Consider the following 16,420-nt stretch of genomic DNA (forward strand, 5'->3'; position numbering starts at 1 on the left):
TTTTAACTGATGAGGGAGGGGCTGCCACTGACTGTTGTTGCTGTCTCCTCCGGAAGTTACGGACAAGACTCTCTCCAATCACAATGAAGATCACAGGTGAGTAAGGAAAGGGCGGTTGGCAGAAACATTTTACTGGGTCTAATGCTGTAACACCAGAGTGTGTTAGCACAGGGGGAGGCTTCAGTCTTGTGACAAAACCAGAAAGGGGGTGTGGCAGAGCTGTAGCACGTAAAGGTGGCACTGTAATTTGCACCAACCATAGCTTCCAGATCGAGAACATTCTGTAGAGGTGACCAAGGAGGTCTTCTCCCTGCCTCCAGTCAGAACAGCGGTGGGTGAGCAGGGTCATCTAGAGCTCACCCTTGCTTGTGTTGAAGTTGGTGTCTTCCTGCCCTCCTGTAGGTTGTTAGGAGTGGATTGTACATCCTGCCTCCTAAAGGGGGGAGTGGTGTCTTTTGTAGTATCCATGGTTAATGTCACCGCACAGCCCAGATGCTCAAGTGTTCTCACAGGGACTGGACAGTGTTAAAGGCAGTGTGGGAGGGGTCTGTCAAACCAGCTGCCAGCACAGGGGCTGCTCTGGGCTCACGGCCATGAGATCTGTGGGAAGAGTCTGTCACCTGCCACTTCAGGGATCTGGCGATGTCTGGGCATGAAAGGTAGGTTACAGTAAAGGCATAAGCAAAGGTTCACACCAAGCTAACATTCCCAGGGGCGTTTAACAGGGAGCAGATAAGCAGAGCCCTAGGTTGGGCTGAGTGAATCTGATCCATCTCCGAGTGGGCAGGGTGACTACCGCAAGGGCGTGTGTGGAGGGACTTGCAACCTCAACTGTGCACAACACTGGGAGGGACCCTGGAAAAGCAGCGAGGGGAAGGAGGGTATGAAGAACCTGTTTAACATTAAACAGTCGTTTGTTCTTGGTTTTGAGTTCTAAGATGCCCCCTACTGATCAGAAGATAAATGAAATGCCCATGTGTTTTCTAGTAGAGAGTGGCCTTTCCCTCAACAGGCGGTGTGGACTGCACAATGTGTGCCTGAGAGAACTGGGGGGCTACGCTGCCCACCCTGCTGCTCTTCAGTGTCTGACACACATCGCACACAAGTACGATGACTAAGTTACACCGGGTCCCTCGGTAGAATTTCTCCTGTCCTTCTGTCTCTTACTCTCCAGGTTTTGGCGTGAGTATGCAAACATTTGATGGCTGCTTTAGTCAGTACAGACAGGTCAGGGAAGGCCACCGGGCCTGCTCTGAGGAGGCACAGGGTTTGGAGGATGGCTTACCAAAGCTCCATTGTTGGGTTTTTAGTTTTGTTATTTCTAAAAGCTACATGTCAAGTTTATTTTCTAGATTGAGAACTCATCGAAGACGCAATGAGTTTACTTGTCGCCGATGTACCAGGCTTTTAAGTGACATTAGGACCCCACCCGGAGCACTGTTATGGAAGAGCCCAGATAGTAAAGCTGGGGCTGTACGAGGGCTCTGTGAGTAAAGGCTCCCATCGCCAACCCCAATAATACAAATCTGGTCCCCAAAGTGTGGTAGAACGAACCCCCCAAAGAGTTGTCCACTGACCCCCTGACATTTGCTGTGGCACACCTGCCCCCCCCTTCCAAAATATTTATTGTAAAATTTAAAAAACGTAAGGAAGCAGAGCTGTGTTCCTTTGAGGACATTTGTTCCTTGCCCCCATTTCCTCTCAGCACCCACTAATAAACCAAGAGTTCTTACAGGGGTTTTATTAAGGTAAATTAGATTATCTGTGTAATGTGCTTAGAAAATTACATAGCACGTGGCCCTGTCTGTTGAGCTGGGAGTAGGGAGATGATAGAAATTCTCCTTGAACACAGAGCTGAAGACCTTGGTTCAGGAGGAAGTAAACACAGTTAGTGCCACTTGATTTCTCTGCAAGATGGTTGGCATCTTCGGAGAAGAGGGAGGGACTCAGCCTTGTTGCGAGGAACTTTTGAATTTGACAGATTTCTCCTTCCGTACTGCAGAAATAAAAACCACATGTCAATTCAGACAGGAGCTGGGAGAGCTGTTAATATTCTTCCACGATTGTTACTTCCAAAATGTGTTTGTGAACTTTTTTCAAGGCTCAGATGAGGATTAAATAAGTAAGAAAGATAAAATACTGTAACTAAATTCGTTCTAAATTTAGGCATGTGCTTTTAAAGGTCCCTATTGTTCAATGTGAATATTATTTTCTTTCCCTTGCCCCTGTAATTATTTGGGGGGGGGCGCATGTGTGTCTTTTAGCATCTGTCATAAGTAAATATGGACTCGGAAAATATATTACATTTCAGAACTGTTGATTGCACCTAATTATGCATGTAAATTGCTACTCGAAGCCTGCAAACAGCTTGCAACATTTAGAGGATTTTGCCCTACTAGTTGTCTGAGGTGTTTGTGTGGTGCTTCGTGTTGCCTGGAATGACCCTTTACATGCCTGCTAACTCCCCCTTAATGGTGAATCTGAGTAACTGGGACCTTTTGCTGTCTCTCTTGGAAGACTAGGATTCCTGGGTCATCACTTTTAACAAACTGTACCTTCTTCCGATTGACACCTGAACATTCGATCTTTTCTTGACCCACTGCGACCACAGAATGTCCTCAGAATATAGTTGGTCTAGACTCTTGTTCCTCAAATAGTAGTCAGTAAACCCATGGCAACCCAACTCTCCAGGAATTTGAAAGAAATGGGTTCTTGGGGCCTGCCATAGGTCAGCCACTCAGAATTTGCATCTAACAAGACCTGCAAGTGATTCCTGCCCATTGTGGGTTTAAGGGGAACTGTCCAAGAGTCTGCCCTGTGGCTCTTACCTACTTATGTGCATCCACGGTCATTCTCCAAGGCTACCCAGAAAACACTCACTAGGAAGGCTCAGGGTGGGACTGTGAGATGCTCCATGGGTTAAAGGACAAGCCTCGAAAAGCCTGGTGCCTGAGGCGGATCCCAGGAACCCAGCCATGGAAGTGAACCCACTGTCAAAGTGATCTTCTGACCCCTTTATGCACCTGGGTACATGCAGACACACAGACACTGACACACCCCCACGCACAGACACTCACACACACACAGACACAGAGACACTCACACACCCCCCCACACACACACGCGCGCACACACACACAGACACTGACACACAGAGACTCATACACACATACACCGAGACACACACAAACACACATGCATTCACACATACACACACACAGAGGCACACACATACACTGTGACACAGAGAAACACACACACAAAGCACATAGACACATATACACAAATACACACATATATACTGAGACACACAAACACATATACACATATACAGACACATTCACAACAGACACACCATGATAAGATATGTAAAATGCAGGGTAACTCCTTTTCCTCTCACGACATTCTTGGTCTCAGCCTCCCTCGCATACTTAAAAGCTTCATGAAGGAAGAGCAGGGCTATGTTTCATATTCTGGTGATTGAATAAGAATCATGAATTCTTCTAAATTCAAAAGGCATTAGCCTAAGAGCATTTTATCTCGAATAACGAACCTTCTGCAAAAATGTGACAAGTTTGGTTATCTGTGTTCTCCTCGAGACTGGAAACTCCGGTGTCTCTCTGCTGGGACTACCGTAGACTTGAGGCACAATAGAGGCCAGCAAGGACAAAGTTTGTGTCTACGTAAAGAAACATCTAGCAAAACCTCCATAATGTGAAATATTTTTTGCACTGAATTATGCAGCCCAGTGTTTTTAAGAAGTATCAGAAGTCGCTAATGAATTCCTCTGAAGCACACACATACCTAGATAACAAACTGGTCTTCTCAGTTTTTACCAGTCTCCCTGCAACTCACTTGGAATTTGCTATGTACGTTTGTTACCTTCAGACTCCCAGTCCTCCTGCCTCAGCCTCCCACAAATCCACGCATCCATGTGTAGACGTAAGAAGTTGATAAAAAGGGTTTTCCTCTATAACTCTTTTTTTAAAGCATCTATCAATGAGCTTGGAGCCCTGAACTTGTCACTTGACCTTCGGGCTACATTGTCTGGACAGTAGGACCCAGATTGGCCTATCCCTGCCCTCTAAATCACCCCCTCCTGGAATTACATACTGTGCCACCATGCCTGGTTATTTGGGGGTCCAAATTCAGGTCCTCGCTCTTGGGTAGGAAGTACTTCCCGTCTCTGAGTTGGTGATTTCAGGGCTTTGGGAAACAGCATTTGGGAAACAGCAGGTCTCACGGCTAAGGCATACAGACGTCACCTGGAGAGTGCAGTGGCTCTGCAGGGCTAGGGCTGAGCACCCACAGGCCATCCAGCATCCACGTGGCCCTGTGCTTGTAGTCTTCCTACCTTAAGGACTTATATCCATGATCTCCATGCCCACATCACTCAGGGAACTTTTACAAGCTTCAGCTCCTAGAGACTGAACAGCCGAAACTTCAGGGCATCTGGAGGTGCAATGTAAGCAAAGGTAGGGTGGGGGTGGAGCTGTTTTGTTTGTTTTCAGACCAGAGTTTTATGTAGCCCAGGCTACCTTCGAACTCCTGATCCATCTGCCTGTATTATGAGTATGCAATACCACATGTGGCACATGGGTGGTTTTTAAGCCTTATAGGTGGTAACCAGGAGTGGCCACAACTGAGAATTGCGCCTTCATGGACTAGCAATAGCAGTTGGGACCTTCTTACCTTCCTTCCTTCCTTCCTTCAGAACCTAAAGAGGACAGAGTGCTGTGCCCTTTTCACAGGGCGATGTTGTGATGCAACCTCGGGTTTCAGGGCCATTGCTGTGATTAAAGGCTCTCTATGGCTATGTTACAGTCATTGGGAAGGTGTCCAAAAAACACTGATTTTCCCCATTAATCAGTGAAATGAAAATCTGAGGGCAAGATGGAGCCCGGTGATGTTAAAAGTGCTCTCTGGTGACTCCGGTTGGGCAGACAGCAAGGAGCAGTGTCCCTACAGACTGAATCTTTATGCATGCAAACTCTGTTTCCCTGGAGCAGCGCTCTCTCCTCCCCCCCCCCCCTCTCTCTCTCTCTCTCTCTCTCTCTTCCCTTTCTTCCCTTCCTTTCTTCCCTTTCTTTATTTCTTTCTTCCTTCCTTCCTTTCTTTCTTTCTAGTTCTTCCTTAATCTGAGGAGATGGAATGACCAGGAAGGTAAATGAGAGAGACTTCCAGCCCAATTAGCACAGGTGCAAATTAGCCTGCTCACCATGGTGTTTTCCAACAAATCATCCCTTTCTTTCCCACCCCTTCTCCACTCTGGTGACTGCACTTTCTCCTTGCTGCCATAAGACTTTGATGTGACAAGTCCCAGTTGAGGTGGACCAGCCTGTGGGGACTCAGGATTCTCTCCTTGGGTTTCTGAGTCACCACAGAGGATGTCCCTGTGGATGAGAGGTTTGAGAGAACCTTGCCACCCAAACTGAGGTTCACAGACCTGCGGCACCGACAGCACCAAGAGATGAGGCACAAGCGTTGCAGTGTGGGGGCCCTGGCTGTGTCCTCTGAATCAACGCGTGCGCTTTAAGGATCCCTGGTGGGTGGCAAGGCCATGAGCCTTCAGACACTGAACTACAGTAGACGCCTGTAAGACGCAGAGGGCCTTTACCCGCCTACCTGGTCCTTACTCATCCAGCATCCTCAGAACTCCGTAAAAGAATGCTTTAATATTTATATTATGTATAAGAATAGATGTGTACATTATATATATACTATATTATTTATATTAGTATCTATTATATTGTTATATTATATACACGTATTATATATATATTTTGCTTATATATATTGCTTATATAATACTCATTGTTTATAGTATATATAAATGATGTTGTTTTTAAATGTAAATATAGAAAATTGCTTTAAATATGCATGTGTATGAACATATGCATAGTTTACATAGATTACATGTACTGTTTATAATATACAGTTTTCAGTTTCCGACATGTATCCATTGTGTGCCGGGCATTCGGCCATGCCTCAGGGCCCCTTTCTTCGCCCCTCCTCCCATTGATCCGGTTTGTTCCCTTAGCCATCTTGTAATCTATATGATCATGACCATGTATGAGGCTATAAAATCCAGGAACCAGAAATGAGGGGAGACACGCGAACTCAGTCTGTCTGAGACTGGTTTAGTTCACTTAATCTGACCGTTCCTGTTTTGTTCATTGTCCGCAAAGGATGTAACTGTGAGGAAATTGCCACTGAGTGTAGACACATTTTCCTGGTGTGTCCTCTGATGCTGGGCACCAGGCTAGTTCCATTTTGGCCACAGTGACTAGTGCTGTGGCAGACACTGATGTGCGTGTGTCTCTGTAGTCCTTCAGAACCCTCTAGAACACGTGTGGATGCTGTTCCAGTTGACGAGAAAACCCCATCGATGCTGCTCATTCTGTCTGAGGTGAACATCATTGTCCACTGGAACCTTCTTCGATGATGGGCAATGCTCTTTCTGTGTTTCACTGGGGAGCCTCCCTCCTGTGCGTGGCTGTGAGCACACGAATTATGGCTAGTGTGACTCAGAAACTGGATTTTAATTGTATTTCTTCCTAATTGATCTAAACTTAAATAGCTTCATGTGGTTAGTGGCTCCAGTGTGTTGGACAGCACAATTCCAAAGCAGCCACCCTTCCTCTTGCCGAAGCTCATTCGTGTTCCCAGGTTGAACACTTGCCCATCCCACCCTGCCTTTGGATGTATTAACCCCTCCTGAATTCGCCAAGATGAAAAGCATCTGCTTTGCCACCTAATTTGCATAATAAGTAACATTATGCTTATTATTTTGAATGAGAAGAGTTTAACTTGAATTAAACGCCACCAAAAAGTTGTCAAGACCTCTTTCATAGTATTCATAATTGTGGAGGGTGAAATGCAAAACCAGAGGGATCTCCAAGCCAGAGAACACCAAACAAAAGTTCAAACAGAACAGGACTCCACAGTGCGTCCGGCCATAAGTGTCTGTTATGTGGAACTGATGGAACAGGCACCATGAGATGGGTTAAGAGGAAAGAGAAGATGAGAAAGGAGGTCTCAAAACAAAAGGACTAAACAAACCCTGTTTAAGAAGTGAGAAGAGTGTTCATTCAGTACACACACATGCACGCATGTGTGCATCCACACGTGTGCACACACGAACATACGTGTACGCACACATGCACTCACTCACTAGGAGAATGCACACTGCTTCTAAGCCAGAGCAGTCACAGCCTATCTTAGGAAGGAAAACGTCTCACCCGGGTCTGTGCGTCCCCAGCTGAGACTTGCTATCGGGAGTCACAGTGATCCCTACAAAGAATCGTGTAGCTAAGGGCAACAGCCTCCCTTCTGGAGGGCAGGGCTACTTCATAGCAACTGAAGCCAATAAATAGGCCACCGCTGTCATTCTCAGGAAAGAAAATTCCACGGAGTCCACGCGGCATTACCTGAGGACAGGCTGGGCGCTCAGACACCACCGAAAGCATCTGGACCTGCACCCAGGCATCTTAATATCCATTGCATCCAGACCCTCTCGATTCTCCGGTACTGTAGGCTTCTTCATAGTTCACATCAATCCACCTTTAAAAGAAGAGAGAGAGAGAGAGAGAGAGAGAGAGAGAGAGAGGAGAGAGAGAGAACAATGTGAAGGGCCCCCAAGGTGGTTCAGATGCTAAAGGCACCTAGCAACCTGAATTCCAACTCTCTCGGCTCTACATGGTGAAAGGAGAGAACCCATTCCTGCATGTTGTTCTCACATCGCCACAGATGAACCCAATTTAATTAATTTAATTAATTAAATGAGTAAGGAAAGACAGGTCTGAGAAGATGGCTCAGCTGCCAAAGTGAACACGCTTCAGCTACTGTGTGTGAGAACCAGATCCACACGGTTGTCCGCTGACCTCCACAGGCATACAGGCATTCTGTGGTATGCATATCCTTATACACACACACACACACACACACACACACACACACACACACACACACACGAGACTTCTAGAGCCCTGACTTTACTGGGTAGCTAGAACCAGAGAGTTCAAGGCTAGCACAGAGCTGCTGGGAGAGATACTACTCAGAGATAAATTATAGTTAGTTCCATGGGGCTTCAGGATGCTGACATGGAGCAGGCACTCCCTGTGTGCTGACTTCTGACCCTGTCTACTCCCTGAGTGCTGGCCTCCTAGCTTGGGACCCCATTACTTATGAACTACCTTTCTCTATGTTAGTTTTGTTTTCTAGTTTCTTTGTGGCCCATGGGACACGGAGATGAAGCAGATTGTAGAATTCACCTTTAGAACAACAGCAACGGGGCTAGGAGATGGCTCAGTCAATAAAGAGCTTGCCCTGCAAGCATGAGGCTGACCACTAGAGCCCTGCAGAACAGACGGCCTGGTGTGGTGGCCCCCGCACATCTAAAGCCAGTGCTGGGGAAACAGACTTAGGGGTCCCTGAAACTTTCTCGCCAGGCAACCTAGCTTACACAGGAAGTCCCAAGACAGTGAAAGACCTTACCTTAGGTTCCTATTGCTGTGATGACCAAGAACAAGCTGGGGAGGGAAGGGGTTATTTCGCCTTAGGATTCTCAGCTCATGCTCCACTGCAGGGAAGTTGAGGCAGGAACTCAAGCAGGGAGGGAGCTGACGAAGAAGCCTTGGAGGAGTACTGCTCACTGGCTTACACCTCATGGCCTGGTCAGCCTGCTTTCTTATAGTTTCCAGGACCACCAGCCGAGGGATGGTACTAGCCAGAGTGAACAGGGCCTTCCCACATCCATCAAGAAAATAAACCAGGGCTGGAGGGATGGCTCAGTGGTTAAGAGCACTGACTGCTCTTCCAGAGGTCCTGAGTTCAACTCCCAGCAACCACATGGTGACTCACAACCATCTGTAATGGGATCTGATGCCCTCTTCTGGTGCGTCTGAAGACAGCTACAGTGTACTCACATACATGAAATAAATAAATAAATAAATAAATAAATAAATAAATAAATAAATAAATAAATAAATGATTCTTGAGAGAGAGAGAGAGAGAGAGAGAGAGAGAGAGAGAGAGAGAGAGAGAGCGCCACAGGCTTCCCACAGGCAATCTGGTGGAGACATTTTTTTTTCAACTGAAGTTTCCTTTCCCAAATGACTCTGGCTGGTGTCAAGTTGACATAAAAGGAGCCAGAACAGATCCTGTCTCTGAAGAAGGAGACAGTGCTGCTGAGGTACGGCTAGAGGGATATAGGTAGACTAGGACCTGGAAGCAGGCTTCCTGAGACAGCTGCTTCTGGTTCCCAGCCAACATCGGAAGGGGCGATGATGGAAAGGCATGGGGGCAGGTGTCTAGACAGGACCACGATAAAACACCAGCAGCCCGCATCATTTTCATGGCTTCTAGACTTAAGTTTCTCCCAGCTCGGATGTGTAGAGCTCTTAGTTTCCTTCTCTCTGCAGCTTGCTTCAATCCTTCATGCCTTGGAACACATTCGGGAATTCACCCGACAAACAACCACCGCCAATCTCCCCACCCCGACCCCGTGCCTTTTTACAACCAAGGTTGTCCTGAGCCCTGCACGTGCACAAGCACACATATGTACACATGCACTTGCACACCCACCAGCAACAGAGACACAGAGTACACTACAAATGACCATCAGAGTACCAGGAAAGCTAAGACTGTACAACGCACTCCAGTGTTCCAACAGCCGGAGTATTTCTGCAAGATCCTATAGGCAGCTCGGACAAAGCACCTATGGGGGAGCTACTTCCTGTCCAACGAAGCACCGATGGGAGCTACTTCCTGTCCAACGAAGCACCAATGGGGGAGTTACTTCCTGTCCAACGAAGCACCAATGGGGGAGTTACTTCCTGTCCAACGAAGCACCTATGGGGGAGCTACTTCCTGTCAACGAAGCACCTATGGGGGAGCTACTTCCTGTCCGATGCGTGGACATAACCATCTTGAAGATCTGCAAGGGTCTCGTGAGATGGGATCCATTAACGTTTCTTCTTACAAGTGAAGACCAGTAATTCACTGGTTTAAAAGCTCCTCTTTTGTTCATTTTTTTGTCAGCGCCTATGAGTAAGACACCCACCTTGGATTGGTCTGTTGAGACGTGATCTTTGTGTGCAGCACAAGCTGGTCTGGAACTAGGGCTCTCACTGCCTCAGCGAGAACACTGAGATCATGGGTGTGAACTGCGAAGCAGGGCTCCCGTTCCAGTGGCTTTAAGTTTTGCCGTTTGGGATTGGTGTTTTCATTTGATTTGGGCTTTTTTTTTTTTTTAAAAAAAACAGGTTCTCCCTACATATACCTGGCTCTTGGCTGGCCAGAACACTCCTGTTAATTCCAGACTGGTCTCAAACTGATGGCCGGCAACCACTTATCTCTGCCTCCCCTAAGTGCTGGGGTTCCAAGCATACCCCATCGCGCCTGTCTCTACCAATGTTCTCACATTATGAGATAAAACCGGGGAACATCCAGAACTAAAATATCCTTCTATTACTCATGAAGTCGGGCTTAGAGGACATTACTTTTTGTTGTAGGCAAATGGTCTTCCTATTTCTGAACGCCAGAGCCAATCAGACAAATCTACTTAGTCATAGCAGTGTGGGCGCATGCCCTGATGGCAGATAGCTTCTAGCAGGTCAGAAAGGGAGGCTGGCAAATCCAGAGCTTTTGCTCCACGTTCCCTAAGCAGCTGAGACACATCTCCTGCAGCATCGGGATGGGGGAAGTTGAGTGAACTGGGGAATTTATGCTAAACTTGCTACACCTGTTAAAAGAAATAAAATCAGAACTAAAAAGTGCGGCTTCCCCTGAGGGAGTTCTGTATCAATTTTTGCCCTCTCTCTCTTCTAGCTCAGATCCCAGTTTCTTGCCTACCTGGTATATCCTGTGGCAGGGAATTCTGGGAGACTGTCTAATGAGGGTTTCTAACGCTGTGATCAAACACTGTGACCAAAAGCACCTTGGGGAGGAAGGGGTTATTTCACTTCACAGGTCTTAGGTCCCAGTCATCACTGAGGGAAGGGGGGGGAGGTGCATGAATGAAGCAGAAGCTAAGGAAGAACCTTGCTCACCTACACTCCCCAGGGCCACCTGCCAGGATATGGAACCACCACAGCGGCTGGGCCCTCCTACAGCAATCATCAAGGCTTGTCTACAGGGAACTCAAAGGGAGGGGGGCATTTTCCTAGTTGGGGTTCTCTCTTTTCAAATGACTCCCACTTGTGTGGAGTTGACAAAAACAAAAACAAAGCAAAATGAACAAACAAACCCCAGCAAACACAGAGGTTAACCTGAATTGCTTCTTACCCAGCCTCTTATCCACTTCCTGATCCTTTATGGCTGCTAATTCAGCATCTCCAGCTACAGATCTTACTTCCTGGATCCTGGACATCCCTAGTACAAAGTGGGGAAGAGCTACAGCTACTGACCCAGCTCTCCCAGCTCTCCCAGCTCTCCCAGCCCTCATTAGTGCCGTCCTCCATTACTCTGAGCAGACTTGCAGAAGAGGGAGATGCTCCCGCCGGTACCCTTTATATTACGAGTGCCGAATAAACATACATTTTCATAATATGGCCTTTTAAACCAGAAATTATCTTTCATTTGCTCATATAAGCATATTTTAGAAGACTTACCTAATGCCGTATCTTGTGCATTGTGGGAACTAAACAAATGTTTGAGAATGAATATTAAAAACCTTAGGTGAAGGCAGAAAAAAAAATGACTCTGCATCTCATCTTGGAAATTTTCATCTTTGAAAAGAAAAGTTTAATAAAAAAAGGGCTATTTTGGGGCTAGCGGAGAGATGGCTCAGTGGCTGAAGGTGCTTGCTACCAAGCCTGAAGATCTGAGTTCCATCCCAGGAATCTGCAGGGCGGAAGGAGAAAACCAACTCCCACGTGCTGTCCTCTGACCTCCGCGTGAAAGCTATAGTTCCTAAATGCACAGGCATCGTCTACGGCCATACCACCCTGAACGCGCCCGATCTCGTCTAAACTCACAGACTCCATGGTGATAATAACTAAAAAAGAGAGAGGGGAAAAGAGAAAGAGGGAGGGAGGGAAGGAGGGAGGGAAGGAGGGAGGGAAGGAGGGAGGGAGAGAGGGAGGGAGGGAAGGAGGGAGGGAGGGAGGGAGGGAGGGAGGGAGGGAGGGAGGGAGGTCTAGCTATTTAGAAACCAGGCCTTGATACATTGTGAATCTTGGGATCCTGTACACCTTTCCTTTCACCAAGCTATTGCAACAAGTAACCTTTCACAAGTACATTTCCTAAGTCTCTGGTCCCTGGTTTATTAAATGAGGAGCTCTTAATTCCTTTCAGCTCAAAGTATCTCAGAGAACAACCACACATGCTTCCCAGCCACCTAAGTGCACACCCAAAATATCAAGCCACCAAATGGGGAAGAGAAACCTATGTTATCCTTAGACACACTTTCATTAAAATAATTTGTTACGTTTATCTATTTTGTGTTCCTGTATATGTGTAGGTACACACATGTCACTGACACATGCAGAGCACATATCATGTGGGTCACAGGGGTCAGACTCAGGATGTCAGGCTTGGAGGCAAGCCACTGGGCCATCCCATGGGGCCTAGACAGGCCTGGTGATTATCAGCTGCTATTTCTAGTTGTGGCCGTCCGTCTGCTTCTTGGGGGTGTTCTCCCTCTGTGCACTTCGCTTTCCAGTTTGAAGCCAGAGTACAATAAAAACATAACTACAGCTAATAATCTGCTGCTGAGAAAGTTTGGAAAAATGGGGGTATGAATATGAAACGCAAGCGGAATAATCACGGAGGCATAATGAATGGAATAGTAAGTGGACACGTGGGAAGCCAGCAGGCTAAGGCTGATGATTACAAGTCCACCTGGAGTGGCTCAAATGGAGTCTCGAGGTCCCACGGTGAAGAAGGCTATATCATGTGGTAGACAAACTGTCCCAGGCTGCTGGCTGGGAGCTAAGAGGCTGGGGGACCGGAGCCCCGGTCCTTTCCACATGAGTTACAGCATGGTGGCTGGGTTCCATGAACCTCCTAGAATAAGGCAGAAGTGCAGGTAGCCCTGGAACTTACTGGCATGATACCAGCTCTGGTAAATTTTGTACATCCAGGCGAGCACAGAGAACAACCCAAGTTCAAGGTCAGGGGGCACAGATGCCAAGATTTGACAAGGTACCAGAAGCAAAAGACTGTGCAGCACAGGAGGGACCACTAGCCGTACTCAGAGCGGCGAGCTACCACATAATGATTCCTCTGTAAATCACACCTGTAACGGCAACTTTCAAATCCTTTCTGTGTGCTTGTGTTAGGCACATGTGTATGCAGGTACGTGTGCCTGTGTGTATAGATGTGCATGTGGGCAGACATGCATACTGTCATGTGCAGGTTGTATACCTATGTGTGCAGGTGTGCATGCCCATGTATGTGTGCCCTTTTCCATGCCTGTGTTCATGTAGACATCCTGTTGTGTGCAAGTATGCATATCTGTATCAGTGTGACACCTGTGCACGCATGACTTGTGTGTGTGCAGATGTGCATACCTCTGTGTGTGCACATATGTATGCCTGTGTGTGCAGGCCTTGTGTGAAGATGTGCATACCTTTGTGTCCATGTGTGCATGCCTGTGTGCACATGTGCATGCCTGTGTGTGCAGGCCCGTTTGCGTGGATAGAGGCCAGAAGCTGCTATTGAGACATTTTCCTCTATCAGTCTCCACCTTGATTTTTGAGGCAGTGTCTCTCAATGAGCCTGGATCTTGCCAATCTGACTAGACTGGATGGCAGGTGGACCCCTGGGATCCACCTGTCTCTGCATCTCACTGCAGGTACGACAGATGCATATCTTTAATAATGGCTGGAGAGAGGGCTCAGCGGTTGAGAGCACTGACTGCTCTTCCAGAGGTCCTGAGTTCAAATCCCGCAACTACATGGTGGCTCGAAACCTTCTGTAATGGGATCTGATGCCCTATTCTGGTGTGTCTGAAGACAGCTACAGTGTACTTATACGTAATAAATAAATCCTATAATAATGTCTAGCTTTTATGTAGCTACTGGGAATCTGAACTCATATCTTCATGCTTGTGAGCGGAACGTTTTTCTTACCCTGCCACCCCTGCAGCTCAACCTGCGATGCTTGAACTCTAATCCCTGAGTCTTTTCAGAGGCAGTTTCTGCACTTCTTTTTTTTTTTCTTTTCTTTTTTCTATTTTTCAGAGCTGGGGACTGAACCCAGGGCCTTGCGCTTGCTAGGCAAGCGCTCTACCACTTAGCTAAATCCCCAGCCCCAGTTTCTGCACTTCTAATTAAAGTCTTCCCCCTTCTCTGTGGTGTTTTCACTGTCAGCATTTCCTCCATCGTCGAGGCTGAATGGCTCATGTGGGGCTCTAGCTCTCCTCGCCTCCATCTCCTCCTTCCCAAACACATGCTGAAACTTCTTCATCCAGGCTCACTAAATAACGCAGGTGCCCATTTCCCCCTTCTTTTAGTGATGGAGACACAAGTGTACCCACGCATATGTGTGCATGACTATAAGATGTATGTGTGTACTATACACCATACATCATATATTCTGTCCTCTTCTGTATAAGCACATGCTGAAAGAGTAGAAAAGTGAACCACGTTTTAAAAATGATCTTAAGCAGGGGCTGTGGAGATCACTCACTTGGTCAAGTGTCTACTATGCAACCATGAAGAACTGCCTTCCTCCCCCCAGAATCCGTACAAAAAAGGCAGGTACATGGATAGTGCATGCCTGTGATCCCCACACTTGGGGTGGAGACAGGAGGGGCCCACTAACTGAATGGGGGAGCTCTGGGTCCAGAGAGACCCTGACTCAGACATGGGAAGGTGGAGAGACTGAGGCACCCACGCACATATGCACAGAGATGAACACGTGTGGTCCTTACAGATATCGTATTCAAATGCACTGAGGGGACTGAGGTGGGGGAACCACGGCAAAGGCTGTGAGGCTGAGTGTGGGACAAGGGAAGGGAAGAGAGGGAGAGCCACTGAGGAGAGGATTGAATTCTGTTCTACTTTAGAGTAGCTGAGTTCTTTCGTCTGAGCTACTCTTTTCAATGCAGAAAACAAATGAAACCAAAGGCTGCCATTTCTCTCAGATGACCATCGGGTGGCCTTCCAAGAGACATACTCTGAGCCCTGACTGATACATAAAGCCAAGCCTCTGAGTGTTTGTCTCTCTATGTTCTTTTCGGTTCGCCCTACAGAAGTAAATTAAATTGATCGCAATCGGCACTGCTGAGCTTTCTGGGGGCTGAAATTCGGCAGAAAGAGTTTGTTTAAACTCTCTTTTCTAAACACGTTATATGTGCAGTGACAGCGCACAGCGCAGTGATCAGAGACTTGCAGAAACCTTGGTAATGAGAGGGAAAGCAATAGTTTACATCCCGTCGTGCTGGTGTGTAGCCAGCTTGATCTCAGACAAGTGACCCGCAGCCCTTTCGCAGTTCTCTTGCTAACTCCTGAGCAATGGCTTTAGTCCACAGGAGGCAGTAGTGGGTGACCCTGGGGTAGTCTCCCTATTGCTGCCTTCCTGTGCCTGCCGTGGCCCATCCCCTCTGGCTGTGCCTCCTGTCAAACAGGCTGCGGGTACCACAGCACAGTAATCCTCCGTCACTGTGCGTCTATGCTCCCGAACCGCCTGTGTGTGGACTTCGTCCTGGGTGGTCTCTCCCCACTGGTGGCCATCTCCTTTGCGACCAGGACTGCTGTGTGGCTGCCTGACTGGGCCTTGGCTGATAAACACCTAATGTTTTAAAAAGCATGCTAAAACTGACACACAAAGCCAAGATGTATCGCTTGCATACTTCTAGGCGTGCAGGTCGGCAGCAGTGGCTTACACTGTGAATCACCGTCACCGATTTCTATCCCTCAAACTCTCTTGTGAAAACCAACCCACACCCACTCGCAGCTCCCTCGTGTCCACATCTCGGCCCAGCAAGTGTCACCCAACCTGTCTCCCAGTGCCCTTGCCCTCTTTAGATACCTTGTGTCAGCCGGATCACACAGTACTTAGCCTTTTAAGATGGTTTGCTGCACTTAACCTAGTGCTCCCAGGGTTCTTCCAACACACACGGTATAATGTTTTTATAGTGTCAGAATTTTACTCTCTTTAAACACATCAATATATGTTATGATATGTTTATTCATGATACACATACTTAGATAACACAAGTTTTTACTCTAATAGTTAACGTATGTTTGTAGACACAGACTCTTTGCATCTGGTCCTTTAAAGGAATGTCTAGGCTCCTCCCACATTTGGGTTACAATGACTAATACTGCTGTACATGTTGGTGTACACATCTCTTTTTTAATTTCTTACTTTCAATTCCTTTTTTTCCATTAATTAATCTATTTACTTTACATCTGTTATGACTTTATACGCTCAGCCCAGGGAGTGGCACTATTAGAAGGAGTGGCCCTGC

General features: G+C 47.2%; 1 protein-coding gene across 9 annotated transcripts in view; it reads right to left on the reverse strand.

The window, feature by feature from the left end:
- Positions 1-1,726: 1,726 nt before the first annotated feature.
- Zcwpw2 (zinc finger CW-type and PWWP domain containing 2) overlaps positions 1,727-16,420 on the reverse strand; it is a 144,416-nt gene continuing 129,722 nt past the window's right edge. For all 9 annotated transcript variants that reach the window (XR_010054512.1, XR_005488692.2, XR_005488690.2 and 6 more), the window contains 2 exons: positions 7,431-7,563; positions 1,727-1,996 (listed from right to left, as the gene is read on the reverse strand). The gene's annotated coding sequence lies outside the window, so the exon portion shown is untranslated. The remainder of the gene's footprint in view (positions 1,997-7,430; positions 7,564-16,420) is intronic.

The sequence above is a fragment of the Rattus norvegicus genome, chromosome 8 (assembly GCF_036323735.1).
Source record: "Rattus norvegicus strain BN/NHsdMcwi chromosome 8, GRCr8, whole genome shotgun sequence".
Lineage (NCBI taxonomy): Eukaryota > Metazoa > Chordata > Mammalia > Rodentia > Muridae > Rattus > Rattus norvegicus.